Consider the following 18438-nt stretch of genomic DNA (forward strand, 5'->3'; position numbering starts at 1 on the left):
AAACATTTTATGAATCTACTGAGTATATTGTAGATAATACTTGAATTCACTACTTTTGTACATTGCAACCAAACTGTAAACATATTAATAGCTAACATTAGTTTTTAGGGTTTATATTGTTTATATTGGGATCTGAGAACATAATCCTTCATCTCAAAGGAGGTATTGGAACCCTACAGGGGAACTATAAGCCTATAAGGTAAAATCAGTAATGCCTTGGATCCACAGTGCTAGAAGGGGAGACACACAACAATATAAAAAGACAAGGGAAGAAAGTGCCCTGAGCACTTATTAGAATCCATGGCCAGCACACCAGAAGAAATTACAGAAAATGAGTTCAGGATGTACATAATTAAAATGTACCACAAATTAAAGGATGATATATGACCGAAAATGCAGGCAGCAAAATAACATTTCAACAAGATCTACATAAAGAAATACAGGAACCAAAAATTACTTCAATAGGGAGATGGGGCACAAAAAAAAGAAGAAAAAAGAAACACACACACACACACACACACACACACACACAAACACACACACCCCAAACAGAAATCCTTGAAATGAAAGAAACAATAAACCAAATTAAAAGTTCAATTGAAAGCATCACCAACAGATTAGACCACTTGGAAGACAGAATCTCAGACAATGAAGACAAAATATATAATCTTGAAAAGAATGTAGACCACACAATGAAAATGGTAAGAAACCATGAGCAGAACATTCAAGAAATATGGGCTAGCATAAAAAGTCTAAATTTAAGAGTTATTGGGATAGAGGAAGGCATAGAGTTCCAAACCAAAGGAATGAGCAATCTATTCAATGAAATAATATTAGAAAATTTTCCAATGGAAAATAAAATTCAGGAAACTTACAGGATGCCAAATGGACAACATCACAACAAATCCACAACAAGGCACATTATAATGAAAATGCCTAACATAAAGATTAAGGAGAAAACATTAAAAAGTCATGAGAGAAAGGAATCTGATTACATATGGGAGAAACCAATTAGATTATGTGCAGATTTTTCAACCCAGACCCTGAAAGCTAGAAGATTTGAAACAACATATATCAGGCTCTGAAAGAAAATGGATGCCAACCAAGAATCATATCCAGCAAAATTATGCTTTAGATTTGATTATGAATTAAAAACCTTCATGATAAACAAAAGTTAAAAGAACTTACAACTCGAAAGCCTGTACTACACAACATCCTCAGAAATATATTGCATGAAGGGGAATTAAAAAACAATAATGAAAATCAGCAAAGTGAGGTATTACACTAAAGAAAAAGCCAATCAAAGGAGAAACTAAGGCAAATTAAATACCAAAAATAAGCGAAAATGACTAGAAATACAAATCATGTCTCAATAATAACCCTGAATGTTAATGGCCTAAATTCAACAATCAAAAGACATAGACTAGCAGATTGGAATAAAAGAAAAGACTCAAGAATATGCTGCCTCCAAGAGACTTATCTCATAGGAAAAGACGTCCAAAGAGTTAAGGTGAGAGGTTGGGAAAAATCATACCACTCACATGGACTGTGGAAGCAAGCAGGTGCTTCCATCATCATATCAAATAAAGTAGACTTCAAGCTAAACTTAATCAAAAGGGATAAAGAAGCATATTTCATATTGCTTAAGGGAACCATTCACAATAAGACATAAGAATAATAAATTTGTATGCCTCCAAAAACGAAGCACCTACATTCATCAAACTAATTCTTCTCAAGTTCAAGAGTAAAATAGACCACAACACAATAATTCCGGGTGACTTAACACACCTCTTTTACCACTTGATAGATCTTCCAAACAAAAGCTGAACAAAGAAACTATAGAACTCAATAATACAATCAATAACTTAGACATTACTGATATATATATATTTCATCCTTCAATGAGAGAAAACACTTTCTTCTCAGCAGCACATGGATCCTTCTCTAAAACAGACCATATACTATGCCACAAAGCACTATTAGCAAATATAAAAAAGTAGAGATACTACCCTGCAGCCTATCAGATCATAATGGAATGAAATTAGAAATCAATGATAAAATAAGAGATAAAATCCACTCCAACGCTTGGAGACTAAATTATATGCTACTGAATAAACAATGGGTTGCAGAAGACATCAAGGAGGAGATTAAAAAATTTTTAGAGGTGAATGAGAACATAAATACAACATATCAAAATCTCTGGGACACTATGAAATCAGTTCTAAGAGGAAAGTTAATTGCATGAAGTTCATTCTTAAAAGAAAAAGGCAACAAATAAATGACTTACCACTACATGTTAAAGCCCTAGAAAAAAGAGAACAAATCAATACCAAAAGCAGAAAATAGGAAATAATTAAAATCAGAGCTGAAATCAATGAAATTGAAACAAAAGAAACAATTGAAAAAACTGACAAAACAAAAAGTTGATCCTTTGAAAAAGTTACAAACCTTAGTCATGCTAATGAAGAGGAGGAGAGAGAAAACTCAGATGGCTAACATACATGATGATAAAGGAAATATCATAACAGAAACTACAGAAATACAGGAGATAATTAGAAATTATTTTGAAAACTTGTACTCCAAAAACATAGAATATATCAAAGGCATTCAAAAATTTCTAGAGTCATATGACTTGCCCAAACTGAATCAGGATGATATATACAATTTATACAGATCAATTTCAAGTGACAAAATAGAAGATGCCATCACAAGCCTACCAACCAAGAAAAGCCCAGAATCAGATGGATACACAGCTGAGTTCTACAAGACCTTTAATGAAGAACTAATATGGATACTTTTCAATTTATTTCAGGAAATAGAAAAAGAGGGAGCACTTCCAATCTTATTCTATGAGGTCATTATCACCCTGATTTTCAAACCAGGCAAAGACACATCAAAAAAAGAAAACTTCAGACCAATATCTCTAATGAACATAGATGCAAAAATTCTCAATAAAATTTTGGCAAATCGAATACAAAAACATATCAAAAATATAGTATGCCATGATCAAGTACGGTTCATCCCACAGTTCAAAATTCGTTCAACATACAGAAATCAATAGACGTAATTCAGCAGAGATAAAAATCATATGATCATCTCAATAGATGCAGAAAAAGCATTCAACAAAATACAGCATCCCTTCATGTTCAAAATACTAAACAAACTAGGGATAACTGGAATATATCTCAACATTGTAAAAGCTATATATGCTGAGTCCCAGGTCAACATCATTCTAAATGGAGAAAAAATGAAAGTATTCCATCTAAAAACTGGAATATGACAGGGATGCATTCTTTCACCACTTCTACTTACAACAGTTCTTGAAACACTAGCCAGAGGAATTAGACTGACCACAGAAATTAAAAAGTTAAAGATGGGAAAACAAGAACTTAAATTAGCACTATTTCCCAACAATATGATTCTATACCTAGAAGACCAAAAAATTCCACCAGAAAACTTTCAGTACTAGTAAATGAATTCAGCAAAGTAGAAGGATATAAAATCGATGCCCATAAATCAAAGGTATCCCTGTATATCTGTGACAAATCCTCTGAAAGGGAAATGAAAAAAACTACCCCATTTAAAATAGCCTAAAAAAAGAAACCCTTGGAAATCAACCTAACAAGAGGTGAAAGACCTCTACAACAAAAACTATAGAACACTAAATAAAAAATTAAAGGAAGATCCTAGAGGATGGAAAAATCTACCTTGCTCTAGGATAGGCAGAATTAATATTGTCAAAATGACCATATTACCAAAAGCATTATACAGATTCAATGCAATTCTAATTAAAATCCCAATTATATTCCTCATAGAAATATAAAAAGCATCCATGAAATTTATCTGGAAAAATAAGAAACCCAGAATAGCCAAAGCAATCATTAGCAAGAAGAGTGAAGCAGCTGGCATCACTATACCAGACCTTAAACTATACTGAAGAGCAATAGTATCAAAAACAGCATGGTATTGGCACCAACATAGTTGGTAGACCAATGTACAGAATAGAGGACACAGAGAATAATCCACATAATTACAGTTATCTTATATTAGACAAAGTTGCCAAAAACATATATTGGAGAAAAGATAGCCTCTTCAACAAATGGTGCTGGGAAAATTGGAAATCCATATGTAACAAAATGAAATTAAACCCCTATCTCTCACCATGCACAAAACTCAACTCAATGTGGATCAAGGGCCTAGGAATTAAACCAGAGACCCTGCATCAAATAGAAGAAAAGTAGGCCCAAATCTCCATCATATCTAATTAGGCCCCTATTTTTTTAAGACTCCTGTAGCACAAGAATTAAAATCAAGAATTAATAGATGGAATGAATTCAAACTAAAATCTTCTTCTTAGCAAAAGAAACTATCAGTGAGGTGAAGAGAGAGCCTATGCAGCTTGGGAGCAAATTTTTACCACTTGTACATCAAATTCACCCTCCGAATTCATGTACAGAATTAGTGGAGCTACGCTTATACAGGATACTCAGCTGTCTAACACAGATCCTAATTCAACATTTGCAACGATATTTAGTTTAAAAACTAAGCATATCAAATGTTTAAGAAGTCAATCCCAACCTATCTTTCTGGAAGTATTTTTTTAAGTCTTCACTAGATTATCTGCTTTCCATTCATACCAGATATCTCTCCATTCCTCTAAATACACATGGGCCTTTCTATACCTGAGCCCTTGATCATGTTTTCCCCAGTTTTAAATATATATTGCCTTCTCTATTAAAAACCTACTATTCCATCAGTTCCAACTAATCCAACTTTATCAGTTTTATCCATCCTTTGGGGAAAAAGGGATAAAAAAACTGTTTTTGAAGAATGGATAAGGAATCACCAAAGATGTCCCCACCCTAGTCTCTATGTGCATATGATACTGATAGCAAGAAAGAAGGGATTTGGCAGATGTAATTAAATTTGAAGATGTTGGGATGGGAATAGCTTCCTGGATTATCTAGGTGGGCCTTCTCTGTCATCTAAGTCCTTAAAAGTAAAAGGGGTGGCAGACAAATTATCAGAGCAGGACAAAAACTGAAAAAGAGGCAGAAAAGATCCAAATTATGAGAGAGACTTTACCCACTGTTGCTGAGTTTGAATATGGTGCAAAGGTCCAGTAGACAAGATGTGAGGGTTATGTCTTCAGGTTATATCCACCATGGAAATGGAGATATCAGTCCTACAGCCACAAATAACTCTGCCAACAACCTCAATGAACAAAGAAATTGATTCTTTCCCAGAAACACTAGAAAAGATCACATTCTGATGAACACCTTGTTTTTGATCCAATGAGCCCAATGTCATATATGTGACATACAAAAATGTGCAATAATAAGTTTGCATTCTTTTAAGCTATTAAATTTTCAACCATTTTCTATTAGTGGAGCATTTTTGAAAACAAACAAACAAACAAAAAACACATCAAAAGTGCCTACCAGTGACCTGGTATACTATGCTAAGCAGATTGTCAATAAATGATATGCTATTGTCATTATCATCATCATCATCATAATTATTAATGACTTGGTATTCTATGTTAAGTGAACTGTCAATCAACGATATCTGCTATTATCATTATCAGAATGACAATAATAACTATTATTATTTTGTTTTGGATTTAGGATTATCACAATACTAGAGCAACATTATAACTTCTTTTATCATATATATCAGACCAATAAACATATATTGAGCTGAACCCCATTGGAATACCAATCTAGGAAGCATGAACTTTATACTTTAGGCATAAGGAAGTTATTCAGTAATTCTCAGTGGAGACAGTTTGTGATCATAATATTGTTCTAGGAAGTTTAATCTTTTATGGCTACAAAATCAATTTAAATTGGGAGTGCCCCGAAGCCACAAGATTAGTTAAATCTCAATCAGTTGGCAGTTTTCATTTTGTACATGATATTAGGAAACTGATATAGAGAGCAGAAGAGACTTACTCAAGTCTCTATTTTTAATTCTGAGAAGAAAAAGCCCTAAAATTCATGTTAAAAATTCAAATCCAAGTTTCTTTCCACTATATAGCATTGCTAGTTTTGGTACTGAACCCATTGGTGAACTTAATACTGAACTCTAAAAAGGAATATAACCTGCACACCATTACCCATTTTGCAAACTATAATGGGATGGTAACTAGAGATAGCATCCCCTGGTCCTACTTAATTTCCAAGGAAGTACCATTTCAGAAGGCTGAAGCTGCTCACACAATCATGTGAAGCTACTCCTATGAGTCTGACTACTGTATTTTCTGGTTACATTAAGAGTCATTAATATTAAGAATCATAAAGAACAAAGTATAAGAATAATAACTAGAGACAATAGATATATACAGAGATCATACAGTCTAATGAGGTCCTTTGAATCAAGAAGAAAAATTTCTCAGGAACCAAAATTCAGGTCTACTCTCAACATATTTTACTGGGCAAAAAATCCAGGGGAATCTGTACCATGATATAAATAGGATCTACTTCTCATCATCTTTGCCCAAAGCTTAGTCATTGAGATGTTTAAATATCCCAATAACAATAAAGTGAATGATTATGTGGGTTTATCACTGTTTTTAGAATAATGGGGTTACAAATAAATTAGAGTACATCTTTCAAATGCATTGAGGCAAAATATAAAAATCTTTCAAAATAAATAAAGATTCCATTTATATTCAGCTACAACAAATGATAAAATTCTTTAAAAATATATCTCTTGAACTGGAAAGCTATGTTCTTAGGTATTGACCTGCAAATATGTAGAATAAAAAACCTGATCGCTGCCTTCTTTGAGCTTAAAACCTCTTGATTTAAAATAAAACATTGAGGGGAAGGGAATGTAGCTCAGCAACAGAGCACTTTCCTAGTACAGAGCCCTGGATTTTATCTCTGGCATCACAAAAGAAAAACTAATAAATCATTCAAACCTTAAACAGAAAAGACGTAATAAAGATTCTCTTACGGATCATTTGACCAAGAGTAATATAGTCTTCCAAAGGGGTTCTTGGGTTTGGATGTGTGCTGCCACCCAGTGGACACTAGCAGCTTGTAGTTTGACCAAGCCATCTATGAACCAAGCCCAAGCACCCTGGAGAAATTCTGGAAAACAGGGTCCCCAGGTAAGACTTCTTTTCTAATTGGTCAGAGGAAGGGTAAAGGGCTCATAAAAATGTGATTGTGACTTTTTGCATAAAGAATAGACATCTGCAGGACCAGACACGTTTCTCTCTAGAGTTTACCCTCTCCATCTAATAAGAGAGACTATTAGCCTTCCCAACTGTGCATCAAAGTGGCAACAGCCCAAGATGAGAATATCTGGGCACAGTGTTACCTGGAAGTCTGTGATAGATGCTTGGCCTCAAGTTCTCAGTAGCAGTCCAGTAACTATTTCTCAAAGGAAATGTATTGAGTAGACCTCTTGGGGAAGAGTGAGTAAAGGACCTGGAATCCTCCAAGCAGAAACTACCTCTCTTTACCAAAGGTACCAATGAGAACAGCTATCAGTAATAGATATCTCGAGCTCTGAGGGACTCTTGGGAATTTTAAGCTCCAAGAGTAATGCTGCTAAAAGAGCTTTTTGCATTGCCTCTTGTGCTGTGTTCTGCTTAAGACATCAGCTAAATTTGGCAGATTTTCTGGTGAATTATATAAAATTCCCCAATGAGGCAAATATTTTATCTAATACCCCAAAAGTCTGATTAGAGGATAAATTGATTTTTTTTATAGTTGGGACTATCGGCTATCCTTTTTCAACTTTTTGTCTCATGTATCAATATTTGAATTTAGCTTCTATTACTTCTAAGAATTTGACATGGATGTCCAGGATTGTGAAGGCTCTGAGATTTTACCCTACTTTTAAGTTAATAAGCTAGTTTGTCACAGTTTCATGAATGCTGGTAGAAAACACAAGATTCCTGGGTCAGAGATGAAAGACAGTTATAATTCCTATTAATAATTCTAACCAGAGTATGCCCCCACTGCACCCCTGATTCCTGAATCCCAATTTTCACAGGGTGACATCATGGGAATAGAAACCAGATTGCATTGCAGGGAAGGAACCCTAATTTTAAGGAACCAGAATATTTTATAATGAGATGCTTGCCTTCTGCTGCAGAGAGAGAAGTAATCTATATCTTCCAAAGCTGTTAGTGAACCCTGCATTTTACTTGGGAGGGAGATAAATCTATATCATCCAAACCTGTTTTTATACAAAAATCTGTGAGAGATAGTCCAAAAAGGAGAGAAGTCAGTGCCTTGTAAAATGTGTAGAAATGTTAAAGATACAAGGAGAATTTTCACACTGTGTGGCTGATCCCTCCCTATATCTTATTAAGATTAATAAGTCAGGGCTGGGGTTGTGGCTCAGTGAGAGCACTTGCCTAGCATGTGTGAGGTACTGGGTTTAATGAAACACAAATCAGCACCACATATAAATAAATGAATAAAATAAAGGTCCATCAACAACTAAAAAATATTTTTTTAAAAAGATTAATAAATCAATTCTGGGGCCTGATGTTATCATCTCCTCTAAAACTATTGCCATTTTCTCTTCATTGGAAGCCTATCAGCATATTATCACTAAGACGAAACAATTAGCTCTTAAGGGTGAGGCTATTTTTTCTTTGGTGGTAATCAGGAATACTCAAATTCTCCTAGGCAGCACAGTAAATGTGGTTATGTTTAAAGACACAACAAGATGGCAAACTGATCTTGCTCTGGTACCAAAGGCATCAAGAAAAAGATATCAGTCATGACTCTGATGGCATACCCGATGCTATCAGTGGTACATTTGATTCACTTAGAGTCACAATGTCTTAAAAACATGAACCACAGGAGCCAGGGTTAAACTCCATCGGTGACACTGAGTTCAATGTCATTCAATTTACTTCCTTAACTGGCCACACAGCGTTGACATATTGAGGCACTGCATTTCTCAACAAATAGATTAACTGTGTTGAAGCTCTTTTCTGTACCCCCACCCCTGGAATGCTATGTTACTTTTATAATAAGCATAGAAAACCTGATTGTAGCAATAGGTCCACTATTGACTCTCTATTAGATGCTCCTTACAATTAGGAAAGTTCCATCTAGACTTGAAAAGCATTCACAGTACGAGGAATTATAACTTCCATACCAATTATATTTCAGTGGTGTCTACCGTGGTGAAAAACTGGGGACTGAATGGTCTTATACACATGGTTCAAGTTACTTCCTTACCTTGCTGTATTCATTTCCAAATCTAGCCAATTGAATTAATGGCTTTCACCTCTTAACTTTGCCTGATATTCAACAAACAAACGTTTTTATATACTGCTCCCCATTACCTCTCTGCTGTCTCCTCTTACTGCTCCATTTTACCTTCATTTGCACATAAAGTCTTTTGTCCCACAGGAGTTGGAGAGACCTCAGACTCACTCTTGGTCTCCCTTTTCCTGATGCTGGAATTCAGGCTCAGAGAGCAGAGGAACTGCAGAACTGTTTTTGAGAGTCTGCACTTCACTGGTGGGTTCAGTAGAGAAGTAATGATCTGGGCAGAAGAATTTGGATCTATAGAGACACTTTCTCTTTCAACCATATGGAAAACTATGTTTGAATCAGATTGTGTACTTCACTCGATTTAGGGGAGGGTCTATCTTTATGTTAGTCATCTTTTTTTTTTTTAGAGGAGGGGGGAGAGAATTTTAATATTTATTTTTTCGTTTTCGGCGGACACATCTTTGTTTGTGGTGCTGAGGATCAAACCCGAGCCGCACGCATGCCAGGTGAACGCGCTACCGCTTGATCCACATCCCCAGCCCTGTTAGTCATATTTTGACTCCAAATCATCAAAGGCCTCAACACAGCATCTTTGAGTACTAACAGCAAAGTTAGAGGTGTCCTCCACATTGGAGGATGGCATAAGTAGAGCAGATCTTAAAAGTTATCATTCATTTTCTGCATGAGGGACACATCCTCAGGGCTATTGTTCTGTCAAATGAAGGTATAAAGCAACTTTGACCAGCATCGTCCATGGACTTCATGGAGTTCCATTGAACCAGGATAAGTGTCTACTGGTAATTATATGGTCACAGATATGGAAATTCAAAGTAGCAAACTTTTGTTGTGGGGCAGATTCCAGTTTTAACTTAATCAGTGGCTCGAAGCAGAAAGTCACATATGAGGTGGCCTCAGTGTTGAAATCTATCCTCTAAGAACATAACCTTTCTCTTTCTTCTCACAGAGGCACTAGCCAAGATTCTTAGTCTATTATCTAGAGTATTCACTGATCTCAATTTTCTTCCTTGCATTATAAATCGTAAGCTTAGTAGTATAGAGGTATGATGACATCTAGGGATGGTTCTAGATGGGCTGCATCTGTAGCAGCCAGGAACTAATAGTCCATTCCTTTTATAAAATGCAGCAAAGAAGCTAGGCCCTCTAACCCCAGGTGTTATCACAGAGTAATAGGACAACCACTCTGTATGACTGTGCCCTATTTAATTACCTACATGACTAACTTCAGAAACTGTTCAATATGGAGGAACAGTTCTATACACCCACAAAGGACATGAAGAGGAGCCAATAGTAAAAGAACTTCTCTGCCCCAAATAAGTTAATCTTGGGAATAGTGTTTGAATTATTTGTAGAAATAATGGTACAACAGAGTAAACTCCATGGATGATAAGATGTGAAACTATTACGTTGTACTCTTCTGGATTTTATTTAATATTATATATTAGAATGACCTGGAACACTTTGCCATGTTAACGTAAACGAATATAAATAGATATCTGGAAACATCAAAAGCCATACATTTTTAGTTAACAAGTGATTTAACAGAACTACTTTAAGGGGGTGTACAAAAGTAACACAAACATAAACCTAAGAACATATGAATTTTCTCCTTTGTACTAAGTGATGACAAATCCCTGCCTATGTGAAATGTATTTATTTACCTCCTTCTTCACATGAAGGGAAATTCTAACACTTTTCTTGACACTAAAAATCATGAAAATAAGCCAAAACAAAAGGAAATCTCCTTTGTCTTTCCCCCTCTTATTTCATAAGATAATAGCTTAAACAGGCAACATCCAAGGCTTAAATTCATGTTACATGAAGCAATACCAAGTAGGTTTCATGTGTGCACAGGAATCAGTATAAACCTTCACACACACTATCAAAATAAGGCCAATTAAATACTGGATCACCATGAATCAACATTTCATTTTTAAAATTGTATAAGAATTTTGATAATGATTATGTTGATAATAACCATTAGGTTGATAATGATTATAGCTTACAAGTGGCTTGCACACACTAGGCCCTCAAAATGCTTAATTAAACTATAATTTAGCTCTAAGAATATTCACAATTTTGATGAGAATTGTTTGTATAGGAATAGGTTAGCCTTGGAGAACACCAAGTATGTAGAAAGTGAATAACGTGAAAAACAATGAATAGTAGTCTACCGAAAATACCTTTAAGAAAGTCTCATGGTCATCTAGAAGTCCACTTTGAGAGCTATACTTTTCATCAGATCTGCAGTTAAAGATGCCATGAGGAATTTGATGATTTATGTACCTGTGCTTTCAGCACAATTCCCTAAGTGAGTAAGGGCCATGATTCCAGTTTTTACTATCCACATAAAACATGTATTTTTTAAAGAGAAGAAGTGAGTGAAGAAGAGAGGAAGGGAAAAGGGAGGGGATTTTTAAAAAACTTATTCTTAGCCTTTTATTGCTGAAATAAATAATATTAACAATCAAGAAAAATGGTAACATGATATACAATGGCCCCGTCATCAATTGCTGTCTTCCAACCCACTTATTTCTGTAGCTGCTTCAGTTAAGAATTCGGTGTTTGGAGAGTTTTATAGTTTCTCATTCTTCAAGCACAAGAGACTTACTGCTATTTTCTGTTATGCAGTCACTAAAGAGAAATATTTCTCCTCTATAAACATGCCTATCATTTAAGGGTTCTTTCAGAGAAGAGAATGAATAGCAGCATAACTACAACTAGGTATTTATCCAGAGGTCTACTGACTAGCTGTACAATAAAAGACAAAGTACTCTGTGGGAAGTTTGTAAAAAAAGAGCTCCGCAGTGCTGCATGAAGTCAGAGTGGAGCAGCTCATTTAATGGGAAGCTTCCTTTCCGATGACTTGATAGCAAAGGAGAGTGCTTCTTCTCCCAACAGTGGGCTAGAGAGAGATGGCAGGAAGCAATCTATCTTCAAAAGAATTTGGAATTAAGAGCATCTAAGTAAAACTGAAATTTATTTAAAGCTCTGATTGACAGGGGTATGGGAATAACAACTATTAGGGAATTTTGATAGGTTATATTTTTATTTCAATTTAGTATCTAACGTTTTAAAGCTCCCCTTGTGATCTCTTTGATGATTAATTTTACTTAGAAAGATGTGACGATTTTAGGATATTTGGAATATTCTAAAAGTGAAATTTTAAACTTCTAATTAAATTCCATTGTGTAAAGAGAACACACTGTATATATGATTACAATTCATTTAAATTTATTGAGGCTAGTTATAATGTCAAGTTTTTGTTGCATGTTTCATATACATTTGAAATCAAGATTTTTTTGCTCTAATTGCATATGTGTTTTCAATTGCTACATTGTAGATTGTCACAAACTTGTCTTCTTAAAAAAATATTAATTTATTTTATACTATGGCTTCTCCAAAGTCTTCAAATGTACAAACACCAAAGCAAAACTAAAAGAAATATGAAGACTCTGGGAAACATGACAAAATGAAGGTAATAAAGTAAATCTTCAATGACTAGCTATAAAAAAATCAACATATCTATATTTGACAAAGAATTAAAATTGCCTTGAAGAAGTGCAGAGGTAAAGAGAAACAACTTAGTGAACTTGGGAAAACGACAAATAAAATGAGAATATCAATGGAGATAGGGGCTGGGGTTGTGTGTCAGTCGTAGAGTGTTCGTCTCTCAAGTAGAGGGCACTGGGTTCAATCCTCATCACCACATAAAAATAAAATAAAGGTATTGTGTCCATCTACAACTAAACAAATATTTTTTTAAAAAATAATATCAACAGAGAAAGAAAATATAAAAAGGAACTGAATAAAAATTCAAAGCCTGGAGAATATAACATCACTGAAAGATTAATGAGCGAATTTCCTCTGGACTTAATCAAGTAGAAAAAAGAAACAGTACCCTTGAAAACTGATTATTTGATGTAATCCAATTAGAGGAGCAAAAAGAAAAAAGAATGAAAAGCAGAAAACATAAAAGGTCTATGAGACACTAACAAGTAAATTAATATATACATAATGGGAGTCCTATAAAGAAGGCAAGAGAGAAAGAGATGAAAAACTTCTTTAAAGAAATAATGGTATCAAACTTCCCAAACTAGAGAATTATAAAACTAAAAGGAACTAATATGATAAAATTCAGGAAGTGTACATCAAGATGCATTATCATCAAGTTGTCAAAAATCAAAGAGAGCCCACATTGACCTGTGCAGGACCAAGGCTCACAGTAGGCCCTCATCCATCCCACCACCAGAATCCCCTGCCAGAGCTCAGGCTCCTGACCAGCAGACCACCTTGGGAGCTCAGGCTCAGCCCAGATCTGCCCACACTGACATATGTGGGACCCAGGCCCAGGATAAGTCCAAGTTTGCCATACTTCCCCCCACCTGGGAGCCCAAGCTTAACCCACTTCCATCTTGGGACACTATAAACATTCTCATAGCCTTCCCCCACACAGTGGCCCCTACCTTTTGACAACAGACAGGGCCTAGAAGCAGCTGCATATTAGAACAGGCATCACAAAGACAGGGTAAGGCCCACCCTTTCAGGCCATCTCTGGAAAATGTTGCATCCATCTTGGGGCACCTCCACTATTATCTCAAGTTACCTCAGCTATTGCTACCACCACCTTTAGTTGTACTAGCATTCATTGAGGGACATCAGCAGGGTCTGGAAGCCCAACATCAAGGTGAGGTACAGACAATCTGCATGGATACTACAAGAATATAGGGTAGAAACTGTAATATCTCAGATCCACACTGCAAGAAAGGAAGACACATAGACAACATGAAAAAACAAGGGAGGAAAGTGCCCCAAACAAACCAGGATACTATAATAACAGAACCCATGGACAACAAAGTGGATGAAATATCAGAGAAGGAGTTCAGAAGGTTCATAATTAAAATGATCTGTGAATTAAAGAATGACCTAAATGAGCAAATACAGACAAAACTTGATCACTCAAACAATGAGATGAGAGAGTGAATACAGGTAGTGAAATATTACTTCAATAAAGAGATATAGACTTGGAAAAAAAATAATCAGAAATCCTTGAAATGAAGAAAACAATAAACCAAATAAAAAAACTCAATAGAAAGCATAATCAACAGACTAGATCACTTGAAAGAATGTCAGATAAGGAAGACAAAGTATACAATCTGGAAAATGAAGTTGACCACACAGCGAAGATAGTAAGAAACCATGAACAGAATATCCAAGAATTATGGGACAGCATCAAAGATCAAATCTAAGAGTTATTGGGATAGAGGAAGGCACAGAGTTTAAACCAAAGGAATGCCCAATCTCTTCAATGAGATAACATAAGATAACTTCCCAAGCATGAAGAATGAGTTGGAAAAACGATTACAATAGATCTACACCAAGGCATATTGTAATGAAAATGCTTAGCATAAAGAATAAGGGTAGAACTTAAAAGCCACAAGAGAAAGGAATCAGATCACATACAGGAGGAGACCAATTTGTATCTCAGCAGATATTTCAACCCAGACCCTCAAAGCCAAGAGATCATAGAACAACATATACCAAGCCCTGAAAGAAAATGGATGGCAACCAAGAATCTTATATCCAGCAAAACTAAACTTTAGATTTAATGATGAAATAAAAACCTGCCATGATAAACAAAAGTTAAAACAATTTACAACTAGAAAGCCTGCACTACAGAACATCCTCAGCAAAATATTCCAAGAGGAGAAAATGAAAAACAATGATGAAAATCAGCAGAGGGAGGTATTAAACTAAAGGAAAAACTAAACAGAGAAGAAATCAAGTCAAATTATATACCAAAATTAAACAAAATGCCTGGGAATACAAATCATGTCTCAATAATAACCCTGAATGTTAATGGCCTAAAATCGCCAGTCAAAAGACACAGACTAGCAGATCAGATTAAAAAAAAAAAAAAAAAAGACCCAACAATGAGCTCAATGTGCTGCCTCCAAGAGACTCATTTCTTAGGAAAATACACCCATAAACTGAAGGTAAAAGGTTGGGAAAAATCATACCACTCACATGTACTGCAGAAGCAAGAAGGGGTTTCTATCCTCATATCAAACAAAGTAGACCTCAAACCAAAGTTAATCAAAAGGGATAAAAAAAGGACACTACATACTGCTCAAGGGAACCATACACTAACAAGACTTGACAATTATAAATACATATGCCACAAACAATGGAGCTTCTACATTCATCAAACAAACTCTTCTCAAGTCCAAGAGCCAAACAGACCACAACAGAATAATTTGGGGTGACTTTAACATGCATCTTTTACCACTTGATAGATCTTCCAAACAAAAGCTGAACAAAGAAACTATAGAACTCAATAATACAATCAATAACTTAGACTTAACTGACATATATATTTCATCCTTCAAAGAACGAACACACATTTTTTTCAGCAGCACATGCATCCTTCTCTAAAATAGACTATATATTAGGCAACAAAGCAACTCTTAGCAAATACAAAAAAGTAGAGATACTACCCTGAATCCTATCGGATTATAATGGAATGAAATTATAAATCAAAGATAAAATAAAAAATAAAACCTACTCCAGCACCTGCAGACTAAATAATATGCTACTGAATGAAAGGATTGAATGAAGGAGGAGATTAAAAAATTCTTAGAGGTGAATGAGAACACGAATACATTGTATCAAAATCTCTGGGATACTATGAAGGCAGAAATAAGAGTAAAGTTCATTGCATGGATTTCATTCCTTAAAAGAAGAAAAGGCTAACAAATAAATGACTTAACATTACATCTCAAAGCCCTAGAAAAAGAACAAATCTACACCAAAAGCAGCAGAAGACAGGAAATAATTAAAATCAGACTTGAAATCAAAGAAATTGAAACAAAATAAACAATTGAAAAAATTGACAAAACAAAAAGTTGGTCTTTTTTAAAAAAATTACAAACCCTTAGTCATGCTAAGGAAGAGAAGAAGAGCGAAAACTCAAATTACTAACATATGTGATGTAAAAGGAAATATCACAACAGACATTACAGAAGTACAGAAGGTAATTAGAAATTATTTTGAAAACTTGTACTCCAATAAAACAAGCATTCACAAATTTCTAGAGTCATGATTTGCCCAAATTGAATCAGGATGATTTACACAATTTAAACAGATCTATTTCAAGCGATGAAATAGAACACACCATCAGAACTCTACCAACTAAGAAAAGCCCAGGACCGGATGAATACACAGCCAAATGCTACAAGACTTTAAAAAAGAACTAATACCGATACTCTGTAATTTATTCAGAAATAGAAAAAGAGGGAGCACTTTCAAACTCATTCTATGAGACCAATATCACCTTGATTCTAAAACCAGGCAAAGACACATCAAAAAAAGAAAACTTCAGACCAATATCTTTAATGACCATAGATGCAGAAATTCTCAATAAAATTTTGACAAGTCGAATACAAAAGCATATCAAAAAGATAGTACGCCATGATCATGTGGGGTTCATTCCAGGGAGGCAAAATTGGTTCAAAAAGAACTAATACCAATACTCTACAATACAGAAATCAATAAATGTAATTAATCACACCAATAGACTTAAAGATAAGAACGATATGATCATCTCAATAGACGCAGTGAAAGCATTCAACAAAATAGAGCACCCCTTCATGTTCAAAACACTAGAAAAACTAGGGATAACAGGAACATATCTTAACACATAAAAGCTATCTGCACTAAGCCCCAGGCCAACAACATTCTAAATGGATAAAAATTGAAAGCATTCCCTCTGAAAACTGGAACAAGACAGGGATGCCCTCTCATAGCACTTCTATTTAACATAGTTTTTGAAACACTGGCCAGAGCAATTAGACAGAAAAAAGAAATTAAAGGTATACAGAAAGGTAAAGAAGAACTCAAATTAACATTATTTGCTGACAATACAATTCTATACCTATAAGATCCAAAAAATTCCACCAGAAAACTTCTAGAACTAGTAACTGAATTCAGCAATGTAGCAGGATACAAAATCAACACCTATAAATAAAAGGTATTTCTGTATATCAGTTTCAAATTCTCTGAAAGGGAAATGAGGAAAACTACCTCATTTACAATAGCATCAAAAATGAAATAAAATAAAATAAAATACTTGAGAATCAATTTAACAAAAGAGATGAAAGATCTCTAATTAAAACTACAGAATGCTAAAGAAAGAAATTAAAGAAGACCTTAGAAGATGGAAAAATCTACCTTGTTCTAGGATAGGCAGAATCAATATTGTCAAAATGACCATACTACCAAAAGCACTATACAGGTTTAATGCAATTTCAATCAAAATCCCAATTACATTCCTCATAGAAATAGAAAGAGCAGTCATGAAATTCATCTGGAAAAGTAAGACACCCAGAATAGATAAAGCAATCCTTAGCAGGAAGAGTGAAGCATGTGTCATCACTATACCAGACCTTAAACTATACTACAGAGTAATAGTAACAAAAACAGCATGTTATTGGCACCAAAATAAGCTGGTAGACCAATGATACAGAATAGAGGACACAGAGTTATCTGATATTAGACAAAGGCACCCAAACGTACATGGAAGAAAAGTTGTGCCTCTTCAACAAATGGTGCTGGGAAAATTGGAAATCCATATGCAACAAAATGAAATTAACTCCATCTCTCACTATGTACAAAACTCAACTCCGAGTGGATCAAGGGCCTAGGAATTAAACCAAAGACACTGAATCTATTACAGGAAAACACTGGCCCAAATATCCAACATGTTGGAATCAGTAAATGGGATGGATTCAAACTAAAAAGCTTCTTCTCAGCAAAAGAAACAATCAGTGAGGTGAATAGAGAGCCTACTAATTGGGAACAAAATTCTCATCACACGCACGTCAGATAGAGCACTCATCTCTAGACTATATAAAGAACTCAAAAATCTTAACACCAAAAATAACAAACAACCCAATCAATAAATGGGCCACAGAACTGAACAGACACTTCTCAGAAGATATATAATCAATCAAAAAATATATAAAAAAATGTTCAACATCTCTAGCAATTAAAAAAATGCAAATCAAAAACTACTCTTAGATTTCATCTTACTCCAGTCATAATGGCAGCTACTAAGAATACAAACAACAATAAGTGTTGGCGAGGATGCCGGGGGGGGGGGGGGGGG

At 34.9% G+C, this 18438-nt stretch overlaps 1 protein-coding gene and 1 long non-coding RNA gene across 2 annotated transcripts in view; both read right to left on the bottom strand.

The window, feature by feature from the left end:
- The window catches only part of Malrd1 (MAM and LDL receptor class A domain containing 1), a 503883-nt gene that overhangs the window by 155254 nt on the left and 330191 nt on the right, over positions 1-18438 (bottom strand). The gene's annotated exons all lie outside the window — the stretch shown is intronic.
- On the bottom strand, positions 1134-15077 carry LOC125618423. Its single transcript, XR_007349681.1, has 3 exons — positions 14930-15077; positions 9273-9277; positions 1134-1183 (listed from the first exon to the last, which is right to left on the bottom strand). It is a non-coding gene; the product is annotated as an uncharacterized LOC125618423 (long non-coding RNA).

This window comes from Marmota marmota, unplaced genomic scaffold (assembly GCF_001458135.2).
Source record: "Marmota marmota marmota unplaced genomic scaffold, marMar, whole genome shotgun sequence".
NCBI classification, from domain to species: Eukaryota; Metazoa; Chordata; class Mammalia; order Rodentia; family Sciuridae; genus Marmota; species Marmota marmota.